The 11,710-nt window shown below is 35.4% G+C and overlaps 1 long non-coding RNA gene across 1 annotated transcript; it reads left to right on the top strand.

Moving 5' to 3' along the window:
• Positions 1 to 2,873: 2,873 nt before the first annotated feature.
• LOC104096196 (uncharacterized) lies at positions 2,874 to 4,848 on the top strand. The gene is made up of 3 exons (XR_686261.2): positions 2,874 to 3,002; positions 3,321 to 3,378; positions 4,412 to 4,848. It is a non-coding gene; the product is annotated as an uncharacterized lncRNA (long non-coding RNA).
• Positions 4,849 to 11,710: the final 6,862 nt, after the last annotated feature.

Here is an 11,710-nt window from a genome sequence, read left to right as displayed (position 1 = left end):
ATCGGCTAACATAGCAAATGAATCGATCGAATTCGGTGGTAGGTTGTGATACCAAATCATTGCTCCCTTCGAGAGGGTCTCTCCAAACTTTTTCAACAACACATATTCGATTTCATCGTCCTCCAAATCATTACCCTTGATGGCGCACATGTAAGAGGTGACGTGTTCATTGGGATCGATCGTTCTATTATATTTGGGAATTTCGGGCATACAAAATATTTTGGGAATTGGTTTTGGGGCCACGCTCGAGGGGAAAGGCTTTTGCACGAATTTTTTGAAATCTAACCCTTTTATCATTGGTGGAGCCCCCGGGATCTGATCGACCCTGGAATTATATGTTTCTACTTTTTTATCGTTGGCTTCGACTCGCTTTGTGAGCTTCTCGAGTATTTTAGCGATTTCGGGAGTAGTCCCCAATTCTTGCTCATTTGACCTCACTATGGCTGACTCCGTTCCGTGGGAAATTTCTCGGGGTGGACTGGGCTCCGGCCTATTTGGTTTGGCTCTGCAACTGAGCTATCGCTAGTTGTTGGGCTTGTAACATTTCAAAAATCATATGCAAGCTGACGCCGTTTTCCTCAATATTATGGGTGTTTCGAGCTGCAGACCGAATGCCACCATCAATGCTATTTTCAGGTTCAGAATGTATGTTCGCCTTAATGGCCACATATGAATTGATATTTATCGGCACTCCGATCCGAGCTCCAACGGCGTTGACAAGTGGTCTTTCAGTACTGGGTGTCAAGTTGTTCTTCTCATCTTGAAGACCAGCTTCGTTATCGATAGGTAAGGCTATTTGATTAGTGGTTAGTCGTTGCTAATTCGAAATCCGAGATACTTTCGGAAACAAGCGCAAAACGGTGTGTTTTTGCAGATTCGTATCAAATAACCACTGTTATCCTTGGCCCTACGGTGGGTGCCAAACTGTTTACCCGAAAACACGGATAGAGTTGAATTTGTACGTAGTTCTAAGTATATATGGTATAGCTTAATACAAATCGTAGGGATAAATTGGAATATCAAATATGGATTGCAAAGAATGCGAAGTAAACAAGGTTTTAAAGAAGGTGATTTCTAGGACTCAGCAAGTTGAATCAATTTATGAATCTTAAAAGAACAACTCTTCAATATAGGAGAATATGGTGCTTGAATTACAATGTAAGCCAAAAACTACCTTCTACAGAAATGTAGCCATCCTCTTTATAGTGGAGGATCCTACTTTAGATATAATTAAAAATACATAGTGGAGAATCCATGATAAATCAGTTTTTTCCTAATTTTCGCCGAGATTCTCTCCCTTAGTGTGTTTGCAACGGCTCTTGTTTGTGAGCTCGAACTCGATCGGCCTCGGTGTTGGTCGGTAATGCTTCTGGAGCTCGATGTGGACTCGGGATCAGGTGATGATTCAGACTCGGTCCCGGTTGGCCTCTGCCCCTTAAGCTCGAAAGCATCTCATCTCAGTTCGATTTGGACCCGAGCTCGATGATGACTTCGAACTCGGTGTTTGACCTTTACCTGGAATCCGAAGCTTGTTTGTGCCATCTTCGGAACCCATCTCGAAGTCTTTCTTCGATCCATTGTGTTTCGACCTCGATCGATCGTACGAAGGCCAAAATCTATTTCGACCGTATACACCCTCATTGTGGTTATCTTTTGCTTTGCTTTTCTCTTTGATGATAAGCATCGATCCAACTACATACCAACGGAAAGACATTACGGGCGGTCGTATCCCATCGTATTCACGTATCATAACTTAGCTCATTTACTATTATGCATATATAATTCACCTTAACCTTATAAGTGTGGATCTTTAACACATTTTCATAGATTCTTACTGGTGCATGTTTGTAGGACTTCCGCACAAACATAAAATGAATGCTTATCAGAATTCAATATTTTACAAGTGCTACTTGAAAAGTATTTCAAACTATCAAACTAAAATTTCAATTGCAATCCTTTTCTTGATGTAAAGAATAACAAGTACTTTTATTTCTTTCCTTTTTTTCTTCTTATAGAGTTTATCGAATGTTACAACAATAACAACCCAGTATAATTCCACTAGTGGGATCTGGGGAGGGTAGTGTGTATGCAGACTTTACCCCTACTCTGAGGTAGAGAGACTGTTTCCGATAGACCCAGTTTATCGAATGTTAAAACCATACATTAGGGAAATGTGGCCTATAAAGTATTTCGAAAATTAAGGTATGTTTTGTAAATTTTATGATGTGAATTTGCACAACAATCTCAATCCTACTGTAGGCAAGTATATTTTCTAGTTGATCTACAGCAGATATGAGTCCATATTTTTCTGAATTTCTGATTTAAACGTTGACCATATTTTCTCACTATATCTTTTTTTAATCAGAAAGGTAAATTTTGTTAGCTACAAATAGCACCAAGAAACTGATATTCACATCAACTAGCTACAGTATAACTGTTTCTAGCATTAAATAAAGTACTCAATTCACGAGGTTTTCTAAATCTGCTCGTGAGATACACACGAAATACATGTCGCACTGACTCAAAAATTCGAGTCTAACCCGGAAAAAAAAACCGATTAGTGGTTTGGTTAGACCTGGTTTGGTATTAAAAATAAAACCCGACCATAATAGGGTTGGTTTGGTATTAACTAAAAAAATTCAAATCGAAACCAAACCAACCCGACTTTACATGTATACATATTTTATATATTAGATAGATAAAAATATTTATTAGAATGTAAGTTATAAATATTTCTTAATCTTTTTTATAATTTCTATATTTAGCATAATATTTTAAGTTAGTTTTATAGCTCATGTAAATGTTTGTTTTTGTCTGGCCCATAAAAGAATAATTGAGCCCAAACCAAACCTAGTCTTAAAGCAAAACTAGACTAGTCCTAAAGCTGTTCTAAAACACTTAAACAATTTATTTGCCTCTTCTCCAAAAGCAAGAAACCCTATAGTTCCATTCCAAAACCCCCAATTAGCTCAAACCATATCAACTCTCTTTTGCTCTCATTGGTAAGGCTCTTCCCTTTCTCATTTTACATGTTATCTTTTAGCTGCATACATACGCCTTGCTTTTTCTCAATTAACTAATATTTTTCTTTTTTCGATTAGCGAGTTTTTTTGTAAATCTGTTGTATTCCTCCCTATTATCGAATTCATTTGTTTATTTTGTTTCTCTTAGATGATTAACATGAGTAATTGACTGTTACTTAAAAAGATATTGAAACTTTTTTACTTATATTTCGAATCATTTGGTTAAATAATATGGACTATGTAAAATTAAGAGTGATGTATTTCTTACATAATTTCTTACATTGATGTATTTCCAAGGAATATAAGTTTGAAGACATGTTAGAGGAAGTCCAGAAAATTGAGCAAGTTGAAGAAGGTAATAATTTATATTCAATTGTTAATGAGTATAGTTATTTTTTTATATTATTTAATATTAAATATGTTAATTATTTCTTTTCTTTCGGAATATGCAGACTCACCTTTGAGGATTGATTAGAGGGATAGTTAACTACAATTTACTTCATGATTATTTTTGAAATCTTTACTACTTTAAGGTAATTAATTAAAAGAAAGTTGGTGCATGATTTTTAATCGATTAAGAAGCTTTTGTATTACATTATTTCTCAAAGGTTTGGTTGATTTGATAGTTGAAGAAATTAGACTTTTTACAATACTTAAAGCAATTGATTTGTCCATGATACTCTAACTTGCTCTTTCTAATTATTTATCTAAGGTTCAATTGAAGTTGGACAGGTCAATTGCTTTAAGCTTTTATTAGTATTTTGGTGTAAAGTGGAAAATAATTTATAAAGTAGAGACCTTTATAAAGTGGAACCATACAAACTATTGACTAGCATAGTTGGGGTCAATGCTAAAAAATAAAAACATGGTTGTTATTGATAAAATTGTATTTAAGACTATAGAAATATTTGGAGCACAAGTTTATCGAAAAAACCTCCCGAAAAACCCGAGAAAATCCGATATTGAAAAACTCGACTTTTGTTGGTTTGGTTTGGCCTATAGATTTAAAAACCGATACAATTTGTTTGGTTTGGTAATTGTAAAATCCGAACCAACCCGACATATGTACACCCCTAATTAGGACTATATTGTCGATGAACTCATCGGATTAACCAGCCAAAGTTGGCTTCAGATCTCTATCATCGCATCCCCTTCATAAACATTTTTGAGGGGCTATGTCCTCCTCCATTGCATTCTGCTACATCTTCATCTGAACAAGGCGTTGTTCGATATTTAAATAGGATCTATGAGTAGTTTAGAGCCTCACTATATAAACTGGAATCTATTTGTTAAACATTGTACATATTGCCTAGTGGCACTCTATTGTGCTTGCTTTTAGTAATAAACTCGATGTAACTGTTTTCAAAATAATTTCTTAATCTCTGCAGGCGTGAAGAGATAATATATTCTTGGTTCTTGGTCCCCTTGGAGGATGTAAGATTAGTAATAGCATTGTGCAATGTGGACCGTCGAGTTTCAATCAGTATATTCGGTGCTATTTTGCTTTCTGCGCGGAGTCCGCTTTCTTTGGTTCTCCTGCATTCAGCTGAGGAGAATTTCTATTTTTATGCATTAAAAATGCTACTTAAAACTTGTATATATTGCAATACAACGTCGGGCCCGTGCTTAGAGAATTCCTTCTCTATCATCAAAGGTTTTATATCAGATATCAGTAATGATACAACCTTGTGGTAGAACAAGAGGCAAGCTGAAAAAATGTTGTAAATGAGGCTCTGGATTGATTGCTGGAAAGGCACCACTTTTGTGTATTATTTTTATACATACTGTAGAGAAAAAGTCGTATGATACAACACCACATTTTGCAGATATTGTAAAGAAAGAGTCATATTATACCAGTATTGCATAAAGAACTCTTGATCATGATTTATGCATCTTAATAACATTTGCTCGGGCATCTTCCCTCTAGTATTAAAATCGTGGAGTACTCCGGGAACATGATAAAACGCTTTGAAAACTCTTATATTCTCGCTTAGGAATAAGTGCGTCCTCTATTAATAGTAGATTAAAAGCTATAAAATTAGAGGATCAATTAGAACGACGATTAAAGCTTTCAGTACTTTGCGTTGCATTTATTTTTATCACATGAACAATATTATTACAATGATAAAGTTATTTTGATAAGAATATAATAAAGATGTAAAACTGCGTTACAACTCGGGAGCACAGTCCGGAAACTCTAAAAAGGGTGTTTTATCAAGGGCCCTATCATACTCATCTTTAAGGTCACAATGAAAATCTGGAATCAGTCCATCTCTACACATTTGTCCTACTGCCGATGTAGGAACATCTTCTCTTGAATTAACCCAGTAATAAATGCAATCGCAGTAACAACCTTCTTCCACGGATGGGGGGTATGTTTTACAATCTATTAATGTCATAAATAGTATTAGAAGAAACCCACAAATCTGCTCCAATACCATCATCCGGTTACAAGCCATCATTTTATTCATATTTCCTGTAAAGATAAACAACTATCCAATAACGTTAAAGTTCACAAGCACAATTTTTTTACAAGTTTATATACACTACAGAATTTATATCAACAGAAAGTGCACTCGTTCAATTGATTATTAAACGAATAATGTAGGTAGACATTGGTGCTTATTTTTTCTCAAAATATAAAAGGTAGACATTGGTGCTTATTTTTTCTCAAAATATAAATTATTTTTATTATCGTTGCCCTCACTTCGCCAAAATATAACTAGTTAATGAATTTTTCAAGACAAATATAAGGTTTGAATCAAAACTACTGAGTTCGCCAAACCCGTAGCCAGAATGCTGGCTTCGCCCCGGCTCACAATATATATGAACTTAAACAAATGCTGGCATTACAGATAAGAAGACATTTGCAACCACAAATTTAAGTGTAAAGAATGAAGATTGATCCAAATATAGAAGCATGGCTATATATTCAGAAGCAAAGAAATGCACAGCAACAAACAAGAAAATAAAAAAGGAGAGAAGTTTAAGAAAATCTTCTTTACCCTTTCTTTTGATAGCACAACAGTGTATGGTATAAACTTACCTTAGTCGAGTATAAATAGAGAAATTAATATATAACTTAGATATGTAACAGACGTTATGGATGAACAAACATTTTATCGATGTTATCTGAAAAATCTCTTATGTTCAGATGAATCAATCGGACGGTCCCTCTACACTTAATAGTTTTAGAAGAGACATTAATGAAGTCTCATTAATATAAGAAAAAACTGCTTAATTAGTAACATCACTCTTCTTTAATGACTAGAAGTGTACACTATTCTATCCGGTCTATTTTAACTGATTTTTTTGGTTTCTTTTACACATATCACATTTTAGCATTAATTAACAATAAAATTGACCATATTAACCTTAATTTATTTATTGAAAATATAATAAATACTCCTAGACTCTTTATTCCAAGGGCAATTTTGAAAAAAGCAGTTAATTGCTTCTTGATAACTTAAAAGATCAAATATTGTGGACCACAAAAGGGCCAAAAAATAAATTAAAGTGGACCGGAGGGAGTATTAGATTTTTACTCGCGTTTTAAGAGGCAAGAGCGTGAGACAAGGAGTTTTATTTAGTGCTGGGCGAGGCGTAAGCTCCAAGATATGGGGCGTAAGCCCCTTAAATCTTTATATTTTTTAATTTATAAATTAATAAGAAGTATCATAATAGCACAAAAATATAAAATTACGTTAAAATTTTAAAAAAATTGAAAAGAATTAAAGAAACTCATAGAAAATAAAATATCTAGTATATTTTTATTACAAGTATAAATAACACAACACTATTAAAGTTAGTATGAGATATAAATTCACTATAACTGTCACGACTCAATTTCTCCCTCCGTGAACCGTCGTGGCGGCACCTAGTCTCTACAACTAGGTAAGCCTAACACTTTGCGGAAATGAAACAAAAGCATGAACATTAACTACTAACGGTAACAAATATCTAATAAGCAACTGAATGCCACTCGGCATATACAATTATCACATCTGAAAAAGTACGAAAAATGTTCCCAAAACCTGGAAACCCGCAAGTCACAAGCTACTAAGAAGTCTTAACTCTTCTATACATCATTTCTACAGAAGGAAGAAAAAATGAACATAGGGGGATAGAAGGGAACTTCGGGGATCTGCGGGCGCGGGCAGATGTACCTTGAAATCTTCAATAAGAAGCAGCGACTGCAACTAGTGATGAGACTGGTAAGATGAACCTGGATCTGCACACGAAAAATATGTGCAGGAAAGGGCGTGAGTACACCACAACGGTACCCAGTAAATGCCAAGCCTATCCTCGGTCGAGTAGTGACGAGATAAGGTCAGGGCCCTACTGGTATAAATATAATAAAATAAGACAGAATAAAATACCGCAGTAAAAAAAATAAATATGAAAATCTAACAGGAATAGAATTAATGAAAGACAACAGCTCAGAACACAGTGATAACAACAGGGGATCTCCGAGGATACCGTCCCGTAGTCCCAAATATAAATGTGCAGGGGGTCTACCGGAATACCGTTTCGTAATTCCAAAGTAAATATGCAAGACAGGGGGATCTACCGGAATACCGTTCCGTAGTCCCAAAGTAAATATGCAGAACAAGGGGATCTACCGGAATACCGTTTCCTAGTCCCAAAGTAAATATGCAGAACATGGGGGATCTACCGGAATACCGTTCCTTAGTCCCAAAGTAAATATGCAAAACAGGGGGATCTACCGGAATACTGCTCCGTAGTCCCAAGGTAAATATGCAGCGCAAACAATAGAAATAAAACTACATCACGAAATCTTACGATTTAGACTAAGTACCAATCAAGGAGGAAGCAGAAAATTCACTAAGCATGTTGCACAGAGTTTCACATAAACAATTAAGATACGCAGACATACTGTTTTAGACTAAACATGATAAATTCATATGCTAGTGTAGCTCAGTTAAAGGAAGACATGTATTTTACTTAATGAAAAAAGAGAGTTTTGCAATAATAGCCCGTGTACGTACTCGTCACCTCACGTACATGGCGCTCACATATCAAACAGTACCAAATCCTAAGGGGAGTTCCCCCACATAAGGTTAGGTAAGCCACTTACCTCGAACCAAGCTCAATCAACCAGTCACAATGTCTTTTCCACGAATATCCGGCTCCGAGTGACCCAAATCTAGCCAAGATCAATTACATAGTATAAATATAACTACAAGAAACTAATCTAGCTAATGAAATCAAAGCTAACGCAAGAAATTGGAAAATCACTCAAAAAGCCTCTTCGGGCCCACGTCTCGGAATCGGGTAAAAGTCACACAATACAATCACCCATTCACTCACGAGTTCACTCGTACCAAAATTACTCAAATCCGATACCAAAATCTCGATCAAAACCCCAAAATTCGGCCTAAGAACTTTTCTCAAATTTTATCCTATTTTCACCCTAAATCCGAAATTAAATGATTAAATCAAGCATAGATTAGTGTGATTTAATCATATAGGAGTTAGGAATCGTTACCCAATAACTTCCTCCGAAAATCTCTCCAAATTTCGCCTTCTACCGAGCTCTCAATCAAATTTTGTGATATGAACTTAAACCCTTATTTTTGAACTTTAAATTCTGCCCAATGGCTCCTTAATCGCGATCCCGGAAGAGGCCTCGGGGTCGCGAAGAACAACTTTGCTCCCTCAGAAATTTACTCTACACGAACGCATAATACCTCACGCGAATGTGATGCACTAGCTTCTCACACTTACGCGATCGCAATTGTCCTCACGCGACCGCGAAGAGTAACACTCAAACTCCACTGCTGCCTCACTTCCTCTTCGCGAACGCGGCCTAGTCCACACGTTCGCGGTGCACTGCCTGATAACCTTACGCGATCGCGTCTTTATCTTCGCGAACGCGAAGAGCAATTTTAGCTTACCTATCAGATGACCTACGCGATCACGAGATCTCCCTCACGAACGCGATAAAGAAAAATGTCTGCAATAACACCAGAAAATTTGCCAACTCCCTAAGTCCAAAAATGACTTGTTGAGCATCCGAAACACGCCCGAGGCCCCCGGGACCTCAACCAAATATACCAACCAATCCTAAAATACCATATGAATTTAGTCGATCCTTCAAATCACGTCGAACAACATCAAAAATACGGATTATGCACGGATTCAAGCCTAATTAACTTTGAAATTTCTAAATTCTACAAACGACGTCGAAACATATCAATTCTCATCCGAATGACCTTAAATTTTGCACATAAGTCATATTTAATACTACAGACCTACTCCAACTTCCGTAATCAAAATTTAACTCCGATATCAAAATTTTCACTACCGATCCAAATTTTTAAAAATTCGACTTTTGCCATTTCAAGCCTAAATAAGCTACGGACCTCCAAAGTACAATCCGGACGCGCTCCTAAGTCCAAAATTACCCAACGGAGCTAACGAAACTGACGAAACTCTATTGCGGAGTCGTCTTCACACAGTTACGATTACGGTCAAAATCCTAAGACTTAAGCTTTCGTTTAGAGATTAAGTGTCCCAAATCACTCCAAAAACCAAAATGAAACCTCCTGGCAAGTTACAATAGCAAAAATAAATATGGGAGAAGCAGTTAATAGGGAATCGAGGCTATAACTCTAAAACCGATCGGCCGGGTAGTTACAATAACATCTTTAACTTTCAAACAATTAAAGATTATAATTTTCTAGAAAATATTTTCAAACTACACATTTTACCTATCTAAAATTAAATAATCAATAAACTTTATCAATAATATAATTTAAAGCATTATCCCTTCATGAATAAATATAAAATTGCTCTCAAATAGCAAAACAATATAAGTCTGATAATTTTAAGAGACATAGAACTTAACATAAAGCCAATAGCAAGTACAATATAAATTGCGGCTATCTATTTTCAAAATAAATGATCAAACTTTATATTTATGTATATAGATGAATAGAACTTTTATCATTCATTTGTTAAAGAATCTTGAGGGTCAATTGTGCTAATTTGAAAATTTGACACATAATTATTTTGTGTATGATCTGTTGGGTGAACCCCGAGCGTAAAGTGTTAGACGCGTTTAAGATGCACAGTCGGATGCTTGGGACGTAAGTCTCACAAAACTAAACCCCACACGTGAGCCTCAAGGCATTTTGCATGGGGCGAGCTCCGGCCAATTCCCAAAAAATATTTTAAAATGCTGGTTTGTACAACCTTGTTTCAAATCACTATTCTCAAGTTCATTTGCAATCTCTCTTTCAAAAACCTCATTTGTAGCAAACACACGACAGCGAAGAGAGATTAAAAGAGTGACTTATTGTCCAAAAATTAAATGTCAACTGCCTTAGTATCTGAATCATATCAATTTTTCTCTTTATTTATTAGGATTACTACAACCTGGTTTCAAAAATTAGTCAAATTTGGCCCGTGTGAGCACAACAAATGTGCAACAAAAGCATTCTCCATAATGTTGATAGAGCGGTACTAAATAAAAGATAGAGCAGTACAAAATAACGTGATATCTCAAATAGAATGCTGCGGAAAACAAGATTAATGAGTACATGGAGCTCTAGGATTAGTTTATACTAGTGTTTTAAACTTCACCTCGGGGGAAGGGATGGAGGATAATTATAAAAAGCGTTTTACTTGATACTGGGCGAGGTGTAAACCTTGAGGCACTCGGCATAAGCCCTATAAGATTAATATAATAAAGATAAATATTAAATGATGGTAAAATTACATAAAAATTTAAATATTCAAGAAAATATAAAATAAGTGAAAATGTACATAAAATTGGCACATCTTTAAAAATTAATCAGAATCAACAATTGGCCGAAAACTTTATCAGAATTCCTAATCAGAACCGTCGCATATAAAAGATAACTACTAGGTCTTTGAAAACAATAATGGTAAACTAACTTGAAAGCGTAAAAAAACTTGTAAAGAAAGAAAAGCAAAAAAAGAACCTATAATCAAAAGCATCGAACCAAAGCAAGTGATGGAGGATGATGCATGTTTGCTTCGTAGTTTGCAAACTGATCATTTTTTCCTTTATCCATTAGAAGATGAAGAGAAAGAATAAAAAACTATGGCTAACAATAAAAAATCTTTTTACTTTTAATTTTTTCTAACATTTTAGATTTATATAGCAGACTGAATTTTGTATATTTTGGTATTAAATTAAGATATTTTGTAGCAAATTTAATTTTAATATGGTGAAGTTTTCTAGGCTTATGCTCCCAAATAAAAACTCATCTAACGCCCTGTCCCAGATTCGGCTTATACACCTTTTAAAACATTGATTTATTAAAGTTCGAACAATGTTTAAACACGGTAGTGCTTACATAATTTTTAGCAACCACAAGACAAGTGTGTGACTCATTGGAAGTCTCGATACTATGTTCTATAAACTCAAGGCTTAGGCCCTACCCGAACCCTGTATTATATAACATAACAAAAATAAGGTGTTAGTGTAGATATAGGGAAAGTGAATTTTATCCCACATCAGAGCTTGAAGCCTTATTAAACGCTTTACAAGCCCACGCCCTCCAAGAATCTTTGATTGAGAATACATACGAAGGTGAATGTGTGCAAATTGGATATCAAATACTTGGACGCAGACTTGAACATGTCTCTTCGGAAAAAGAAGCGTCTCTTCCAAAAGGTCAAATTTTTTATCTATA

This window comes from Nicotiana tomentosiformis, chromosome 8, assembly GCF_000390325.3.
Source record: "Nicotiana tomentosiformis chromosome 8, ASM39032v3, whole genome shotgun sequence".
Lineage (NCBI taxonomy): Eukaryota > Viridiplantae > Streptophyta > Magnoliopsida > Solanales > Solanaceae > Nicotiana > Nicotiana tomentosiformis.
This window is presented reverse-complemented; position numbering and strand designations above follow the sequence as displayed.